Source organism: Canis aureus, chromosome 14, assembly GCF_053574225.1.
Source record: "Canis aureus isolate CA01 chromosome 14, VMU_Caureus_v.1.0, whole genome shotgun sequence".
In the NCBI taxonomy this organism is placed as follows: Eukaryota; Metazoa; Chordata; class Mammalia; order Carnivora; family Canidae; genus Canis; species Canis aureus.
This window is the reverse complement of record NC_135624.1, coordinates 28,397,458-28,417,387: the sequence shown is the minus strand read 5'-3', so window position 1 is coordinate 28,417,387 and position 19,930 is coordinate 28,397,458. Positions and strand designations below refer to the sequence as shown.

At 51.6% G+C, this 19,930-nt stretch overlaps 1 protein-coding gene and 1 pseudogene across 45 annotated transcripts in view; one reads left to right on the top strand and one right to left on the bottom strand.

Moving 5' to 3' along the window:
- LOC144283315 (uncharacterized) overlaps positions 1-19,930 on the bottom strand; it is a 237,817-nt gene that overhangs the window by 143,057 nt on the left and 74,830 nt on the right. For 8 of the 45 annotated variants that reach the window (XR_013351791.1, XR_013351786.1, XR_013351787.1 and 5 more), the window contains exon 3: positions 6,940-7,084. The exons of 36 other annotated variants lie outside the window; for them this stretch is intronic. The gene's annotated coding sequence lies outside the window, so the exon portion shown is untranslated. Of the gene's footprint in view, positions 1-6,939; positions 7,085-8,523; positions 8,645-19,930 lie in introns of those variants that run through there. One more of the 45 variants, XR_013351799.1, reaches the window with a different exon arrangement.
- LOC144282883 (large ribosomal subunit protein P1 pseudogene) lies at positions 12,817-13,327 on the top strand (annotated as a pseudogene).

Below are 19,930 nucleotides of genomic sequence, written 5' to 3'. Positions count from 1 at the left end.
GTTTATATGGGGAGTTGGTCACAGTCCTGATCTTCACATGCAATCATATCGTGAGGCTGTGGATGCCTATACACACTCAAGATGTCCTGCACGTTATTCCTTTAACTTCACCCTCAAATGGTGCTCCAGAGCTGGGGAAACAGGCTCAGGGAGATTATTAAGACGCATAACCAATGCCACCCAGCTAGGTAAGTGGTTAACCCAAAGAGATGACAACTCAGAAGGGACATGGCATCTGCCTCCATCAACCGGGAAGCTGTCACCTGGAAGAGTTTGTTTCATCGGGAAGGTCGCAAGGATCAGAACCCACACGGCTGGGAGAGACAGCCCACGCCTCGGCGGAAGGAAGTACATTAGAACCGTCAATGCCACCTTTCTGGTGGTAGTAAGTGCCGCATCAGCGGAGGTACTCAGGGCCACACTGGACAGACAAGTGGCCGGGTTGCTACAAGTGGACAATCAACTTATCTCTTGGGCGTTTAGCCTGGACTGGGCAGGGATTCCATGAATGAATCAAGTCTTAAGCATTTGCTTGCTGTGTTATGCGTGCACACAACAAAGTTTATATAACTAGCACATTTCAGATTCAAGTTATTTAACCTTTGTTCATCCCTGCAACCCCCAGAAAAGGTGGATGACCCATATGGGTGGCATCAGCAAAGTCTCCTTTCTCCACTGAGCTATCACCCAGCCGTTTACGGAGGATGTACTATGTGCCAGGTGCTGTGTGGGAAATGTGGATGAATAATGCAAGTCTCCAGTTCCTGTCTTCTAGGGCCCACAGCGCGCTGGGTCAAGTTCATCAATGATAGCAGAAACAGACGAACATTCCTGAGGGCCTTGTGGATTCCGGACAGTGCATTAGAGCGGTTCTGGAGGCCACAAGAGTTATGGTAATATCAGGCCCACTGACAAAGGAGGACACAGGCCAGAGAGGATAAATGGCTCCCTGTGTCCACTCAGTGAGCGGAGAGCCCGCCTTCACATTCAGCCAGCCCCGTCCAGCTGCAAAGGGCACCCTCTCTCCACGGCACTGCCAGGTGCAATGATGCACATTCTGGTACCAACGGGAAGCCTCCTCCACCGGGAAAGTCAGAACCGGCCTCTGCTGTCTCCACTCCTCCACGCTTCACCCTCAAGGTCATTCTACGGCTTCCTTTATGCTTTACCACTGGCCCAATCCAATTCCGGTGGCAGTGCCCGCCCCGGATGCAGGCCAAAGACGGGCCATGCTCTGATAGCAGAGATGAAAGGCAGCGCTGCAGTGTGCATGAGGTCCGAACAAACGTCAACTGCTTTCATCAGGAAAACCCCAAATTACCCGCTCCTAGACACAGCCTTTCATCTCCGACAGGGCAAGCGGAGGCTGCTCATTAGAAAAGCTGCCTTGTCCACAATCTCCCTTGTGGGGCAAATGCCAGCGTCCCCCTCGGAACTGCTGCACTGGCGCGCTCTGAGGGGCGGCGGGGCTGTCGGAAACACGGGCCCCGCTCTGCCCTTTGCTGCAGGACGCTGACTGACCCGACACAGAGCAGTCCTGTCCCGGCCGGGCGCCACCGCTGCAGAGGGAGGGCACTGCCGTCAGACAGCGTCCCCAGAGCGGCTGCAGGAGCGCGGTGCCCGCCAGGCCGCTGCTGTGTGCCTCCCACACACACAGCCTGCAGCCCCAGGAAACGGAGGTTTGGGACCACAAACATAAATGTTCAGGAGGACTGACCGGCCCCACTATTTCTTCCCTCTTTCCTTTTCTCTCTCTTCTCCAGCAAAGCCGGCAATTGAGAACTCCACATCACAGATTCCTGTGGCTACAAGGGGCCTCTTGAGGTCATCAACACCACTCGCCCACATCAAGACAAGCCTGTCCTGAAGCTGTCGCAGAAGGCAAGCCATAGTCCTCATTAAAGGCATCTTAAGGAGAGGTTGCTGGCCTGCCTTGTTGCTACGAGCACGGTCTATGCCCTTCTGAATCGTAACACCCATAACATTTGATTTTCCTATTTTATTCCAACATCTATGTCTCACTTATGGCTGTGAGCTCTTAAGACCTCCTGTGTCCTCAGGACTTAGCATACTGCCTGATCCAGAGGGGCTACCCAGTAAATGCAGGTTATGCGTGGGCAGGTGGGTAGGTGGGTCAATGGATGGGTGGGTGGGTAGGTGCATAGATGGGAGAGTAGGTGGGTTAACAGATGGGTGGGTGAGTGGGTCGACGGGTGGATAGATGGGTGAGTGGGTAGGTCAATGGATGGGGGGGTAGATGGGTGAATAGGTGGGTGGAGGGGTGAGTGGGTGGGTCAATGGATGGGTGGGTGGGTGGGTGCGTAGATGGATGAGTAGGTGGGTCAACAGATGGGTGGGTGGGTGAGTGAGTGGGTTGATGGGTAGATAGATGGGTGAGTGGGTAGGTCAATGGATGGGTGGGTAGATGGGTGAGTAGGTGGGTAGAGGGGTGAGTGGGTGGGTCAATGGACGGGTGGGTGGGTAGATGGGTGAGTGGGTGGGTGAGTGAGTGGGTGGGTGGATGGAGTGGGTAGATGGATGGGTGGGTGGGTCAATGGATGGGTGGGTAGGCAGATGGGTGGACGGGTGGCTGGGTGGGTACATAGGTGAGTACCCACAAGATGAAAGTTCAGGCAGAAAAAGGAAAGACAAAAGATGTTTGCAATTAGTGGCTATCAAACATACCCACTGTAGACTGTCAGAATCTTGACATTTTGGGGCCAAGAGGAACTTGAGGGACCCCAAGTGTCATTCTCCCCTCATTTTGCAGATGTAAAAACTGAGACTCCTAATACAGGTTGCCTTGTCCAAGGTTACTGACTGAGAGTGAGGGAATCCATAGCAACATCTACAGCTGTTGGCCACCTCAATCAGAAGAATAAAAGGCAATCCAACCTGCTGTCAGAACCAAAATGATACTCACAAGGGTGACCTGTACGGAGAGGCACCGCCTCTTACCTCCCACTTGTAAAGCTTCAGTTAAGTGCTCCTAAAAAAGTGACAGAATCAAGAAGAAGAGGACACAGGGAAGAAAGAATGCAGGTCTTCCACCTTGACAAGGCCAGGTGAAGGCGACAGCCAAACAACTTCCCATTGGGAAAGCCAGTTCTCCTGTCTCTCCCTAGATCACACACCTCTGCAGGGTGAAGGGGGGAACAAAGCAGAGCATCTGCATCTTCCTTCCCCGTGTCTTCCTGCAAGAATTTCCACAATGAAAGAAAAAAAGCAGCCAAAAGCCAAAGATCAGAATGAAATTGTCCATCTCCAGCTTGGTTATGGAGAAGAGAGGCAAGTCAACCCACAAGTGCTTCCTGACCACCCACAATATGTTTGGTCCAGGGCTGAGCACACACAAAGGACAACGAGAAGTCTAAATCCTAGACCAAGTGCACAATTCGGGTCATGGACTGCCTCCTGCTCTTTCATGCTCTTGTCCAGGCAGCAAATCAAGACTAAGCACCAGTCACATGCCCCTGAGCTAGATTTTGTTGCTTGGGTCTGTTCTATGCTGAGTATGCAAGAAAGTTGACCTTGATTCAAGGAGTGATCCTGCCCATCCTTCATGTCCATATGGTGCTTTTCCGTCTTTAAAGCCCAGACACAGATACAGTTGGTCCTCATAACCACCCCAGAGAAGATGCCTAAGTGTTCTCCTGCTCCCCCACTACACATTTAGGAAAAACTGAGGTGCTGTGGGTTTATGAGATTCATCCACAATCACGCAGCAGGACAGGGACTCAAACCTTCATCTTCTGTTTTCTTTCAGCTATAGATCTTTGCCTCCTCGGGAAGGAGGTGAGCAGTGTGTGTTGGAAACAGATCCTGTAGGCAGGCGGCCGGAGTGCATCAGGTTTCAAAGGACTTGGATGTGTGGAAGGTAAGGGGCAGGTGTCTCACAAAGGATACGAAGCTGAGCTGCTTGGAGTCAAGGCCATGCATCCATGAGCTGAGTGAGAACAGTTCTTGACTGCACAGTGTTGAGTTCACTCTGATGCAAAGCAAAGCAAAACAAAAGCCTTTTGTGTTGCCCACGAAGAAGAGTAAAGTGATCATGTCAGGCTCACATAAGCCCATGTTCCACATCTGTGGGTGCCTCTCTAAACTGTGTGCCCTAACTGAGCCTCTACTTTCTCACCTGTAAAATGGACATAATGGGGCCCACTCCATCTATAGAATTCACTGGGGTCAAAAGTCAGACGTAAAGTGTGTAAAGCATGTGCCCCACATTTCCTCTTTTTTACCTCAGGGGGACCTGCTGTGCATGTGTGTTTTAGTTGAAGTGAAACTAACAAAAACTAAAAGTAACCATTTTAATATACACAATTCAGCGGCATTTAGTACATCTGCAATGAGGACAACACTTCTACTTCCAAACCATTTCCATCATCCCAAAATAACACCTCATCCCCATTAAGCAGTTATGCCCCATTGCCTCCCACCCCCAGCAACCAAGGATCTGCATTCTGGCTTAATTCTGAACATGTCCTGAAAATGGAATTCCTGCATTTTGTAGAAATGTAGGAATCCTACAAAATGACCTTTTGTGCCTAGCTTTTTTCAATGTTCTTGAGGTTCATCCATGTTGTAGCAGATTATCAATACTTCCTTTTTATAAATAAAATCAGTATTTGATCAAATCAATGCTTCTATAGAGTGCAATCGCTAGGTCATAGAAGGATTCTATACCTAACTGTGAGAAACCACCAAGCTGTATTCCCCAGTGGCTTAACCCTGTTACATTCCCATCAGTGGGGCACAAGGGCTCCAATTTCCCTACATCCTGGCCAACACTAGTTATTTTCTGCTCTTTTGTAATTATGATTATAACCATCCTAGCAGGTATAAAGGGAAATCTCATGGCTTTGATTTACATTTCCCTAATGACAAATGAAGTTAGGCATCTTTTCATTCGCGGGCCATTTGCATATTTCCTCTGGAGAAAGGGATATTGAGGTCTTTTGCTCATTTTTGTATCGGATTGTTTGTCTTTTTGTTGTCGAGTGTTGGGAGGTTTGGGGGCAAGGTTGTGTGGCAAACCGCCCTGCTGCCTCAAGGTGAACGATCTGGTGGTCAGACAGGCACCTCACACAGACAGAGCAGGGCAGCCCTGTGGGCAAGGCCCAGCCCTTCACTGGGACAGGCCGGCCGAGGCTCTAGAGAGAACAAAGATACAACTCAACTGGGCTGGGAAGTGGGAGCTGAGCAGAAGTCTGAGGGAGGCTGAAAAGAGGGAAACACCCAGGAAGACAACACCTTCCACTGGCCTGGAGTGGCTGAGCAGGTGATCTGGGGAGTCAGTGGTCACCTGGCTTCCATTCCCACAGCAGAAAGGGGAGGAAGCATGCACAGTGGGTGAGAGCGGAAGGAAGCACTTCCAGCCTGGAGAGCTTCCAGAGGCCCTGAACCTGGCTGAAACTCTCAACAACTGGCACAGAGCATAGACTACTGGGGGAGGGGTGGCACCCCACCCCCACCCCCATGGCGAGCAAGGCCTTGATGGGGCCTCATACTTAACAGCTGCCATCACTCAGTGAAACACCATCTTCACCAAAGAGGTGGGACTGGCCACAGTCACACATGGCCCAGCATGAACTGTGATGGTCCATGGCTTCCCAGTGCCAAAGGACACATGCCAGGTCAGGCTCAGTGGATGAATCTTCTGATCACCGAGCTACAGAGGGAATCCTGGTTTGAATGCCAGGCACTGGGAGCAGATGTGAAGAGGAAGCCATGCCGGAGCTGAGGGGTAAGGCACACTCTCCAAACCAGAAGAAAGCACAGGCACGATGGGGACACCTGCAGAGAAAGGCCAGCTGGACAGGGGGACGTGAGCTGAGCCCAGAAGTTAGCAAGAAAGGGAGGAGAAGATGGAACAGTGACCCTGTATTTGGAGTTGGCAGACCTGAGTTCAATCCTAATGCCACCATGTACAACCTGCAGCATTCAGGCAAATTCCTTAACCACGCACAAGCCTTTCCTCCTTCGTGCATCACAATGCATCAAACTTCTCCACTAGGATGGTTGTGGGATTACATGGGGGAAGAGTGGGCTCCAGCCTCACGGAGCCGTCACCCTGCAGAGGGCCCACCTGCGTGACCTCGGCAGCTTCTCCTTGTTCAAATCCCTTCATGGCCACTTACCCTCAGAGAGATCTTTGGCAGGTCACTCGACTCCTTTGAGTCCGAGTTTGTTCATCTTTAAAATCAGAGTGGTGATAACAGTACCTATCACGTAGGGCAATCATATGGGTTACATGAGTTAACACATGTCAACCATTCAAGATGCCCAGGAAGTATCTCCAAAATTTAGCCAGCTAGCATGATTAGACAACCTTCAGGAAAACCAAGCAGTCCTCCCCGCTCAACCGATCCGTGTGTGAGTATAGATACTGCAGTGAACCCAATGCCAGCTCCAAATGCTCCAGCTGCAGGATCACAGAATTTCTTTTTAAGATTTTTTTTTAATTTATTCATTCATGAGAGAGACGGGGCGGGGGGGGGAGGCAGAGACACAGGCAGAGGGAGAAGCAGACTCCAAGCGGGGAGCCTGACGTGGGCCTCGATCCTGGACCCCAGGATTACCCTGAGCCAAAGGCAGACGCTCAACTGCTGAACCACCCAGGTGTCCCAGGATCACAGAATTTTTAAACAGGGGGATCTGCTCACTCCTCTTGAGGAAGAAGAGACAGCCCGAAGGCTCACCTAACGAGGGGCACTCAGAGCCAGGTCTCCTCTAAAAGCCAGTTCCGCCCCTGCCCCCAGCCCCATCCCCCGACTGCCCACACCAAGCCTCACCCATCCTTTATCCATTATGAGACAAGCACCACCCATAAACCTGTGGTGAGGTTCGGTTAAAACAGTTTATGGAAAGGAAGACTGCTCCTTCTGTCTTTGCCTAAGATAAGAGTAGTCAGAGACCGGAAAGGAGCCACAATGTCACCTGCAGCACTGACTCCTGGTCCCTAGAGGCACTGTCAGCGTCCCCGAGCACGGCAGAGGAGGACAAGCATGCTCTCAGACACAGCCGGTGTTAAGCTCTAGGTCTGCGCGCTGTGTCTTTACTCCGTGGGTCTCAGTTTCCTCACCTGCAAATGAGGGAATACACAGGGTTGTGGTGATGGTAAGAAGTAAGGAGCCCCAGAGGGCGCCTGGCACTCAGTCTCTTTACAGACCCCAGTCCCACACTTTATAGCTCTCGCTAACTCCTGCTCCAGGGCTACTGGGGTGGGGGGGGCACCCCCCCCACCCCCATGGCAAGCAATGCCTCGATGGGGCCTCATACTTAACAGCTGCCATCCCTCAGTGAAACACCATCTTCACCAAAGAGGTGGGACTGGCCACAGTCACACATGGCCCAGCATGAACCCCTATGGAGCCTCTGCAAAGCCAGAATGTTAAGTGCTGGGAGTGGGGACACACGGCCACCAGGCTCTGTTGCGTGGGTCACAGAAACCACGCTCGGGAGCACTCCTGGCTGCAGCATTCCTGGTGAGAGCTCCCGACACAGACGTGCCTGCATCTACTCAAATGACACAGGCCAAGAAAGCAATGTCCAGAACGAAGGGACACGGCTGTCAGCAAATGGAAAAGTTTCCAAGAGGAGCTAGGAAGAGGCTGGAAGTAAAAAGGAGTCCTTTCTGTTCAGCCTCCCTTGTGTCACCGATGGTTCAGAGCAGGTGGACAAAGAGATGGGTGTCTAGGGTTCGGCCTATCTCAGACTCTGAGCACAAGCCCGTCGGAGTGACTATCTGTGGGAGGCTGGGAAGGAAAAAGTCTGCATTCCTACTCCTTCCCCAAATCCTCAGTGCTTAACAGCACAGGCTCTGGAGTCAGACTGCTGGGGCTGGGACACCAGAGCAGCCACGTTTAGCTCTGTGACATGAGACATTATACTCAACCTCTCTGATCCTCGGTTTTCTTTGTTTGTAGAAATGGGGCTAGTGACAGCACTGCCTCTCCTAGGATGACTGCAGGGACTAAGCGATGTAACAGATGGCCAGGACTTAACCACGAGATGAACGTCGGCTCTGATAATTAGCTACTCATTTAATTATTACCATCAGGAAGTCATTTAATTGCACTGATCCAACTAGAGTGGGCTTTGCAGTTGTCCATCTGATAAGAGATTTCCCAGCAAATGAAGACAGTTAAGAGGGAGGCATGAGCGTTCTCGGTCAGATTCCTACAAGCTTGGCCATGTCAGCTCGGGGTATCACACCTGCCCCACAGAACAGAGGTTCTTTCTTACCCCCAGTCTACAGACGTGGACACCAAAGCTCAGTTGCCCAGGAAACAGAGGGTGAGTAAATTCTTTCAGGAACAAAAACAAGCTTTAAGCATCCCCTCCTGATGCATATTTTCATCACCGCACCCCAAGTCCACCCCACCCCCCCAATCGTCCTCTCCTGAGTCGAGGGTGGACCGGCTTAATTAAGCAACTGTCCCTCCAGCCCTAATGTGGCAAGGGTGAGGGTCAACATGATGTGCTGGGGCTCTCCCCTGCACCCCACTCCCTGGGGCTTACCCCTTACATGCACAGCCTCTCCACTTGGCCTCATCAGAAAAACTACCTCCCACTTGCCAAATCTTGGCCACGGTGATCCTTGTGGGACCTACAGGTCTGACGTACAGACAGTCCTAAAAGAACAAGAGCATGAGTGCCTTGCTTCTGCCTGGTTCCAAAAGCCTTTGGCCCACCATTTTCCTCCTGACCCTCAGCTCCTGGAGGCTGGTCACTGCCTCCCAGAGGGAGTTCTGGTTCCCACTCCAGTCCCAGTGTCTCTGCAGGGGCTGCCACAGCCCAGCTTCCCAACCCGCAGGCCTCGTCATTCCAGGACCCCACACGCTGCCCTGCACCACCATGCCCACTCAGGACCACACTGGCCACCCCCAGCAGAGCTGTACCAGTTCTTAAAGGTGCATCCTGGGGCACCTGGGTGGTTCAGTGGTTGAGCATCCACCTTTGGCTCAGGTTGTGATCCCGGGGTCCTGGGATCAAGTCCCGCATCGGGCTCCCTGCAAGGAGCCTGCTTCTCCCTCTGCCTGTGTCTCTGTGTCTCTCATGAATAAATAAATAAAAATCTTATAAAAAAATAAAAAGTAAAAAAATAAAGGTGCGTCCTATCCACTTACCTTTTAATAAAAAAACGGTTGTCCCTGGGTCTCTCTCCAGGAAGCTTCCCACATATACTAAACATTATGCATGTACTAGTTCATTAAAATAATCTCCAGGCATGAACACCAGCGTTGCTCCCGTTCTGCAGCTAGAGAAACTGAGGCTGAAGGAAGTGTGTGGTCCAGGGTCACATGCTAATAAGTAACAAAGCCAAGATTCAAACTCAGGCCTTCTCACTCAGAGACACGTCACTTCGAACACTCGGCTGTACTGTTTTCCTGTTTTCCCCACTCGGGGAGGGGCAAGTGTTGTCTTTCTAGTAACCACCCTGAGAACCCAGCAGACACATGTGCTCATTGATTATCTGAATGATAAATAGCAGCTGATCCATAAAGGGGGAAAGTGGCCTGTGTGACCCCACCCCCTTTAATTCAGAAGCATCTCAACCAGTCTCCTGAGAGTTCATCCAGCAGCAAACGTGAGCTGGCCCCATAAAAAGGGCTTTGAGGGGATCCCTGGGTGGCTCAGCAGATTAACACCTGCCTTTGGCCCAGGGTGTGGTCCTGGGGTCCCCGGATCGAGTCCCACATCGGGCTACCTGCATGGAGCCTGCTTCTCCCTCTGCCTGTGTCTCTGCACCCCCCCCCCCCGTCTCTCATGAATAAATAAACAGAAAAAATTTTTTTTAAAAAGGGGCTTTGAAATACACTGTGAGCCCAAACCTGTTCCTCCCACTGGACAAGCTCCCAGGCTCATAGGAGAGACAGACCCACACGGCGGGAGCCAACAGCAGGTAAGTGCCTATGAGCAAGGGGCACAGGACAACCAGCCCTGCGCAGGAGCCAGAGGAGGCAGGTTCTAAAGCCAAGGTCGGTGGGGCCCGGGAGAGGTGGGAAGCGCCCGTCAAAATGTGCAGTATGTCCCCTGTCCCCATCTGTCCCCACCGGTGATGGCGGCGTGCTTCACCTCCTCGTGACCGTGGCCCCAGTGCCACGCTGGTACAGACACCTGGGGTGACCCTTCCATCTAGGGAAGCATGCCAGAAAGCTGGCAGTCCTGAGAGATCCAATCTCAAGGTCCCAGGTGATGTGAGCGTTTAACCAGAGGTCCCACCGGGGGCTGAGAAGTGGGCGCGGAGCCCCCAAGACCAGAGGAAGCACCGGCGCTCCGAATGCCCACCGTGCCCAGCACGTGACGCCTGCAGACGACCACGTGTCAAGACCGAAGCCGGGCTGTGTTTTCCGGGGCCATACCACATGTCGCCTCCACGTACTACCCAGAAAAAAAGAAAGGAAAAAGGCAAATTCCAGAAAGATGAGGCATCCACAAGATGAAGATAGAGAACGGCATGAATGATGCGTGATGGAATTTCCTCCTTAGTCACTGGAAGGCGCAGGAACCCGACTCCAGGCGAGGGAGGCCTCTCATGCCCGTGAATTGGCCCCTTGTTCTCCGTCAGGGAGAAAGTTAAACGAGGAAGAAGCTAAAGTTAAACGAGGAAGAAGCCGGGTGTGGAACGCGCACCCCTGTCCTGCTCTTCCTTTCCCTCCGCCCTCACCCCTCCCCACCCAGGCCCTGCCACCCCCTCCTCGCATCCCCCACAGATCTCGGGCTGGGAAGACCCCACATCCACCATCCCTAGAGAGGTAACTAAGGAAACAGGGCCCTTTAAAATGGTGAGAACTTCGTGGGAAAAAAAAAGACTTCGCATCTCTCTCTCTGCAGCCCGGGCTTACTGACCCAAGTCTGGTCATTGGAGCCTCTGAGTAATAATCCAGGAGTCCATCCACAGTGGGGTGTGGATGGTCTGCAGGAGGTTTTTTCCTGCCTGCCACCCCTGCCCCCCTTTCTCCCTGATGGCCACCAGGCCCATGTCCACCCAGCAAACCAACAGAGCTGGGATGTAACCCCCTGTCACCACCACCCACCACCCCAACAAGGGTTGACTTCTGGAGTCACTTCAGGGGAGACTGCAAATATAGCAGGCTAGTGTCCATTCCAACAGGTGCGAAGATCCAGCCTCCCATAGGGTCCCCTCTGTCCGCCTGGGACCAGAGTCCTGGCATCTCCCGTGATAGGTTGTAACACGTCTGGGGTAGGGTGCAGGCAGCCTGGGGAACGTGGTCAGGAGCCCCAGGGAAGCTTGGGACCCCGGCTTCAGCCTCACCAGCTGGGTATCTGGACCAGTATGAGCCTCTGTTTTCACACCAGTGAGATGAGAGTCACACAGCATTCACCTCTTGGGGTTGCTGAAAGGTTTATTCAATCTTGGCCCGTCAGAGCCATTCATTAAAGGGTAACTAATATACAAGCACGGTGCCACCAATGCCGACCCACGCCACACCCTCCACGACACTACACCCAACACCTCAACATCGGACAGAGCGGATGGGAATGAGACTCAACGTTATACCACGGAAGCATCAGGAGAGCGCGGGCTTCTCTAGACAGCAAAGCAGTTTCTCCTTACCTGCTTATGCCCCTCTCATCCCAACACCTGGGAACACAGGACGTCACAAGCTTCCCTAAGCCATTTCTCACCCATTCATCACACCAACGGGGGTACAGCCTGCTCTGCCCAAGCCTGAATTTCCCCCTTTCACCATTACTTTTGTTGCTCTCTAAACATTTTACATCCTCATAAGATGCAAAATGCCAGGGCTGCCTGAATCCAAAATGCAATGTCAACTGGGAACCTCAAAGCCATTTGGAGGTGTTTATTTTGGTGCTAACCAGAAAGCTAACAAAACCCCAGGAATGGCTTCATTCAGCCCGCAGGCAGCATCCAGGCAGTTTTTTTCCCTGCCTTGCTCTGGCTCTCAAGGCTTTTTGTAAGAATGCTGGGAACACATGGCCTGTCCACGAAGGCAGGGCAAGATAGGCACTCCCTGACGGAGGAAGAAGGACCCAGCTCATCCCAGGAGCTGCCACAAAGTGACTATGTGACTGGCTCTGAACCACCGTGGGGTCACTTGTAAATAAAATAGTGAGAATGCCTGCCAGGCTTCATCTAACACTGAGCATGTGTTGGGTGCTGTGCTAAAGCCTTCACGTAGTATCTCATTTAAACCTGGACCCCTTCTCACATGGAGGCTGTCTTAAATAGGTGAGGCTGCTGCAACGAAATGCCACAGACAGTGGCTTCAACAACCAACATTTATTTCTCACAGTTCTGTAGGCTTGGAGCACCAGCAGGTTCTATCCTTGGTGGGGGCCTGCTTCTTGGCTTGTGGAAAGCCACCTTCTCACTGCTCAAGGGGGCTCCCCTTGGTGTGTAAGCATACAAGGAGAGACACAGATCCCTCTGTCTTCCTCTTTACAAAGACACTCGTCTCACTGTGGGCGGGAGGGTGGGGGACACCCTTAGGACCTCATCTGAGCCTTAGCACCTCCCAAAGCCCCAGGATACCATCCCTTCTCATTATTTATATGTTAATATGTTTGTAAACTCATGTACAGTTTTTTGGGGGGGAGGCAGTGGGAGGGTTAGAAATTACAAATAGAATCATTTGCTGTTAATTCTCAAATGGCAAACGGTTGGGCCACATGTTTTTAAAAAGTCTAAAAAGTGTCACATAGTGGAAGCTTCTCCTGGGCAGCTGTAGCCCCCTGCTGCCCCATGCGTGGCCTGCATGGAGTCATACCTACAAGGCAGAGTAAAGGGGTGGAATCTTTAAAAAAAAAACAAAAACAAAACCACTCCTTTCCCCAGCTGCCGCTAAGGTGCTCGGTCCTTCCAAGGAAGCTAAGGCCACGTTGGGATGAGGCCCTCACTTCAGCCAGCGACTAGCACCACGCTCGGCACACGCCCTCGCCATGGCCTCCGTCTCGGAGCTCGCCTGCATCTACTCAGCCCTCATCTTGCACGACGACGAGGTGATGGTCACGGAGGATAAGATCAATGCCCTCATTAAAGCAGCGGGTGTGAATGTTGAGCCTTTCTGGCCGGGTTTGTTTGCAAAGGCCCTCGCCAACGTGAATATTGGGAGCCTCATCTGCAATGTAGGAGCCGGTGGACCTGCCCCAGCAGCTGGCGCTGTGCCAGCGGGAGGTCCTGCTCCTTCCACCACTGCTGCCCCAGCTGAGGAGAAAAAAGTGGAAGCAAAGAAAGAAGAATCTGAGGAGTCTGATGATGACATGAGCTTTGGTCTCTTTGACTAAACTTTTATAAGCTGTTCAATAAAAAGCTGAACTCCCAACAAAAAAAAAAAAATACCATGGAATACCATCACTGGGGCTTAGGGCTTCAACATAAAAATGTGGGGAAGACACAAACACTCAACCTCAACAGAAAAACTATCATGACCCTACTTAACAGATGGGAAAGCTGAGGCCAAGAGAAGTTAAGGAATTTGCCCAAGGCCACTCATCTAGCAAATGAAAAGGCCTAGACTAGCTCCAGGCCCCTTGAAGCCACCACACTCCCGCTGCATAAAAGTAACACAAAAGACTCAGACTATCTAAACCCAGGGTGGGAGCCTAACCTGCCCTTCGGCTCCTCACCTCCATGACAGGGAGGTTGTTGCTACAGTGATTAAGTAAGGTGAAGCCATGAAAAATACCAAAAGAAAGCAAATGCATACCCGGCAAAGCCACAGGGCCTGGCTTTCTCAGCACGGGGCCTGGCACGTAGTAGGTGCTCAACAAAGAATGGAACGTGAAGGCCGTACAGGGCTGTTAAGAACCGCCAACCCTCCAGACACTTAAGTAATGCATACCCTGGAGGAGCTCTCTCCTCCAGGTGAGGCTCCCCCTGGACATCCCCCCTACCCAGTATCACGTAGAGCCCTGTACCCTGAAACCAACCCGTCCCCAGCAGATACAGTGATGCTGGGCACACCAGCGAGGTATGCAGGCGGGAGGCGTGGGCACCCAACTACAAAGCAGGTTATTTCATAGTCATACACATTATTTACCCATTACCAAACTCAAACTTTCCATTTCTAATGATGCAAAAAAGGGGGAGGAAGGGCAGGAAGCTCTCAAACTTTGTATTTAATCCTTTCTCACTCTCTTTGTTTGTCTCAGCTTTCCCACAGCATGGATCTTCCTTCTAGCAATTTCTTCTCCACACCATCCACAAATGGCCCTGCTGCAGCCTGGCCTCCTACTCTCCTTTACCACTCCTGAGATGTATGCGTTGCTGGCAACCCCATTCCTGGCTGAGAGTGAATCCCACAGTGGTTATGGTGACACCCTGTTCCCCGCGATGGGGATCCCAGCTCATCCTCAGCTATCCACTCTTGCAAAGACGTGGCCTCGTCCAGCCCCCCAGGAGCCAGCCGCCAGGGGTTCCCAGCCTGGTGACATCCTTCCTGGCGACATCCATCCTGGCTCAGCCACCTCCACCTGGCTCAGCGCCAATCCCCCCCCCCCCATCCCCAATTCTTTTCTCTCTGCTGCCCAAGCTTCGGAAGGGGGCAGCCGTGGCACTGCTTCTTCTACGCCCTGCCTCTGGTCCTGCCCTCCATGCTGGCCTCATCTCCTCCCAGGATTCACCCCATCCAACAAGTAATGGGCTGGTGCCAGTACCAAGCACTGCTGACCAGACATAGGGATCCAGTGGCAAGCATCACTCAAAGAGCTTCCTCAGCTCGCAGGGAGACCCCCAGCAAACAGAGGGCCCCAAGTGGACAGCAGCATGGCTACCCCAACAAGGTGGATGGTGTGCGTCCCCGTGCATCATGCCCCTGGAGACACCCACACGTGCACCTGAAGGCGTGTGCAAGGAAGCTTCCCCCAGTGCTGTTTACAGTAGCAAAAACCTGGAAACAACTCAAAATCCACCAGGAGGAGCATGAAGGAACAAGCAGCAGTAGCTTACAAGCAGAACAGAGTGAAAAGATCAAACTGCAGTCGACACATACCTACGTGATGCCACCACCATAAGAATCTGTAAACGCATGAAACGGTGTTAGAAAAGGTATCCAAATAGATTTGTAAGGAAAGGGTAAGCCGTGACCTGCTGCATCGTACGTTCAGGAGGGGGTTACTGCTGGGATGTGAGGGAAATGGAACGGGAGAAGAGAGCCCCCAGACTTCCAGTGTATCTCTAGGCCACTATTTCTTTAGAAGCAGTGATCCAAAGCACATCCGCCTCATCAGTGAACACCTGTTCATCCTGTGACAGGTATGGGGGGGGGGTGTTAAATGACCTTCTGTGGCTTCTGGTTTGTGTGTCCCGGATCTGGACATCAAGCAAAGAAACCATCCCAAAACTGAGCAGGTTCGAGAGCCTGGCAAGTCAGTGTGAAGGATGCGGGAGGGAGAGGAAAGCCGAGAGCTGGTGGCCGTCACGGTGTGCCCAGCACCCAGCGTGGCTTCGGAGGGAGGCAGGGCTGCCCAACCCTTGAACACACCCCTAGAGCTGCCTGGCCTTCACCTTGAGGAATGTGCCTGAACCCACACCTGGGCCACCTCCAGACCCCACTGCCAGGAGGTCAGTCTCAGCCATCACACAATCTAACAGAGCCATGCTGTCTGGCTCTCAGGTACTTTCCCAGAGGTGTCTCCTTTGGTCCTTTCAACAAGCACATGAGGGACAGGAGGCCTGGACCACCACCTCATCAAAAGATGAGGAGCTGGAGCCCCAGAGAAGCCCCAGGAAGTGCCTGCGCTGACTCAACAAATGGAAGACAAGACAGTCACAAACCTAACTCCCAAACCTGACTTAAGTTCGGTGTTTACCATGTGTCAGCCTCAGAGGCGGGGACTCTTAACTGGCCAGACTTTACAGCTCAGGTCATGTAATTTCTACAATAACCAGCTCCCTGTAGGAGGAGACTAAGGTCCAGGAAGAGTGTCCCACCCGAGGTCACACAGCCAGCAAACCCCTGGATATATATGGCCCCTCACCCTCATCTCCTAACGTTCCCTGACAACCTCCCATGAGCATTTCTCCATCAGGAAACTCTTTATGATGAGCATCATCATCTTTTCTGAAAATGCAACAACAGACTTTCCGGGGCCCCTGGGTGAGCAGAAAGCTGAGAGCTTGTCCTGGCTAATGTTTATTTGTTTATGTGTCCTTCTAAACCCCAGTCCCTATTTCGGAGTGACTCAGAGAGCTCACCAGAGCAGCTGCTCTGGTTGGAGCCAGATAAGCCTCCATGGGGGAGGGAAGGGTCAGGGCAGTTCCTGGTAATCAGGTATCCCCTCTCCTCCCCAGAACCCCCACCCCATGTGGAGTCATAGATCCCGTTGGCAGATAGATGGATGGGAGGGAAAGACCCCCACCCCCACCCCCAGCAATGTCCTGCAGAACCAACTATCAGCATGGCCAGAAATTTGACGAGACAAAGAAAGGGGACAAAGCCTCCCAGCCCACACCTACCAGAAGAAATAATCCACTTCCCAGAGAGCAACCAGAGCACACTGGAGCACCGGCTCGCAGCCAACGCCACGCAGCGCCTGGCAGGTCCACCCCGGGCACCCCAGTCCCAGGGCTACGGACACGGACAGCGATCGGCACATCTGCCCCGGGTTGAGCCCAGGCCAATGTGGCTCATCGACAACGACGATGATGACAGCAATTTCCCAGCCCAGTGCTGGCACTTCACTGCCCAGCTCCAGGCTCCAAAGACTTTTCCCCGAAATTTCCATTAGCCAAAAGCAGAGAACACATCTGGAAACTCCATCAGTCAACGCGAGCCTGTCCTCTTTATCCTACCCCACGAGTCCTAACTGAATACACCTCTTGGGTCCTCAAGTCAGAATAATGGGAAAAAATTTCCTTTTTTTTTTTTTTTTTTTAAGGCACCTGGGTCTTCTTTCAAATTTCTCACACAGTTCCTTAGCCCCCTCCCACCTTTATAGCTGACAATTATCCCCCCATTTTTCAAATACGCTCTCCCTCTCCCAGGAGGGCCTGCCCTGCCCGCCCTGGTTGCTCCCAGTGCCCTTCTCAGGTTAACCAGGGACCACAGAAAGAGACTCAAAGTCACTCACCCTGGCCCAGATTTCAGGGGCCAAGGCTATGGTCCTGCCCCACTGTGTGAGGCTTGTTTTATGCAGTAACTATAATCCTTTGATTGGCTTCAAACTCGCTCAGGGATGACGGGGGGCTGGATAAAGGGTGGGAGGTCAAGCAGAGACCCTTCTGGAATCTGTTCCCTTCATTAACTTCGGAATTCCGCAAGCTAGTGTTTTCTCAAGCCTTCTTACCCGGAGCATTCTCCAGGGAGAAGGGGGCTGAAATCCTCACAACCACAGGCTCCAACTGGAAAAGTCAGGACCCGGTTTCCTGGGATAAAGGAGAGGTGAGCTCCCCCCGCCCCTTCCCAGGGGGAGGAACTCACATTTAGAGAGTAAACACCAGCTGACCACACTGAGGTAAGAACCAGAGATTCACCAGTGTCTAGGTTCCAACTTTGCAGATAGACAGTGAGGTTCAGAGAGGCTTAGGAACTACAGCAAGGTCACACAGCCGTGGAACAGCAAAGCTTCAAAACCTGGTTGTGTTCTGCCCCAAGGACCACAATGTTCCAATAATTGCAGCTATCAGTCTAAGAGACAGGATCTCATGTGACACTCCCACCCATCCTGCGAGGTAGGATGCCGCGGGGCGAGGCCTGGAGCCCAGGCCTGCCGCTTAAGTTAGCATGAAGGCCTGTGTGTAATTCGGGAATTGAGCAGTGCATCCGACACAGAAAACACTCTAAGCTCACCTCCCTACACTGTTGCTGAGTGACTCCTTGGGAATCACCTGCCAAAATGCACGTGCCTTTAGGTTCCGTTACGGGTCAACATCACAGGCCGAGACACAGCAAGGCCTCAATAAACGTTTCCTAGATACATGGTAAAAGAACTAGCAGAGTCAAGGTCTTCCGAATTTTCCGTAAAATCCCAACAAAAGCACTGTCCGTACACTGCTTAACAAGCTTCATCTAAAGACCATGTCTTGGGGCGTCTGGCTGGCTGGCTCAGTCGGTAGAGCATGCAACTCTTGATCTCGAGGTTGTAAGTCCCACAGAGTTAAGCGTAGAGATAGCTTAAAAATAAAATCTTAAAAAAAAAAGTACATCTTGTAACAAATTTTCTCAGTGTTTATAATCCAGAAGTTTTTCTTCTTCAATGACAAACAGGTCTCTCTCCCTCATTTAGACCAAGGAGCAAACTACAGCCTACGGGCCTCCAGCCAGTTCTTACAAATAAAGTTTTATTGGAACTCAGCCATGCCCATTCATATACAATACTGGCTATGTCTGCTTCCCGGACACAGAGGCAGAACTGATGACTGGTGACAAAACTGTGTGTCCTACAAAGCCAAAAACATTTACTACTACCCAGCCCTTGATAGAAAAGTCTGCCAACCCTTGACGTACGTAGACAAATATAATCTACCCTGTGTGTTGTGCTAACTTGGAAGTCACAGCAAAATCTAATCACTCATCCTCAATGCTCTTTATTTCTACGTGCCTACAGGTTTTGATTCTTCTAATTCCATTTCAACATTTTACTTAAAAATAGCCGGTATTCCCTAAGTGTTTATTATACGTCAGGCACCGAATGAAGTCCTTCAATCTGTTCTCTTATGTAACTCTCACGACAAGCCCATGAGGTAGATAATATTACCCCCTATTTACCGAGGAGAAATGAATAAAAAAAATAAAAAACAAGTGAATGAGTCATCATTTGACTTCACAGGCGGGATATTTACTATTTCATAATTCAACCTCAGACAGTAATAGAGGATCTGATTGGAAAACTCTGGGTGCTCAATACACATAATGAGTTGGCCGTGCCGAGAGCAGTGGCCGCAGTCAATCCAAGCAGAATCACAGGATTATAAAGTGCAATCGTTCTGAGATTCTTTCGGTTTTCAATCTCGCTTCAGACTGAGCTGTGCAGTCCCTTCATCATGAATCTTCTGGATTTAGGGAGGATCAGTGAACCAGCCGGCGCAGCTGACATGAAGCAGAACACAGACTTGCTCAGCTGCGGAGTAGAGAGACACTGTCTCTCCCGGGTTGCGGTCAGAGCTGTGCCTCCAAAAGAGCACAAACTGCAGTGAGGACTGCATTTCAGATTCGGCCCTATTCAAAGCAGCTGTGTTTACTTGCTGTTACCTTAGTAGTTTTTGCAAAATTGGCTTTTTTTTTTTTTTTTAAACTCAAATATCTACGCCCTAAGCTGCAAAATAACAGGTCTCCCGTGTCAACTGTGATCTTTTCCTATTTCAAGAGAAGGTAAATATAAAAAGAGTATTTTTTTTTTAAATCAGCCTGCTCCTCGATAACCTAAAGTCATTGTGCACACCTCCCCACATACGCTGAGAACCACCGGCCTAGCAGAGGGGAGGCCAAAGGCTGATAGACTGGAGTCCAAGTACCAGCTCCTCTGCTTTCTCCAGAGATAAGTGATAAGTCTGGAAGCTTTGTGGATCTCTCTGAGCCTCAGTTTATAGATAAAAGGGGCACCACCACACCCACCTCACCGGATTGGAAGGTTAACCAGGCATATTCCAGGCATTAAAAAACACCAGCCATTAAGTAGTTTCATGGCTGTTCATTGAGAAGCCTGGACTCCAGACCTCAGCCCTTGCCTTAGCTGAACTGTGTACACCCAGGGGGACCCAGGCCAGGCACCCCTGCTGGGGAACAGGTCCAGGGCAATAAGCCATCTCTAGCTGCGCTGGCTTGGGGGTCTGTGTAGGTCGGAGGGCAACACTGCACCCCAAGCCCCAGGATGAGTGTATGTGCTGTCTATCACCACAGGGCCCCAGTGAAAACACGTGAATAAATAGCTAGAGGGTCAGACCTGGTCTAGCAGCAGTCTGGGGTAACAGGGTTCAAAGACAAACGGGTTCCTCCAAGCA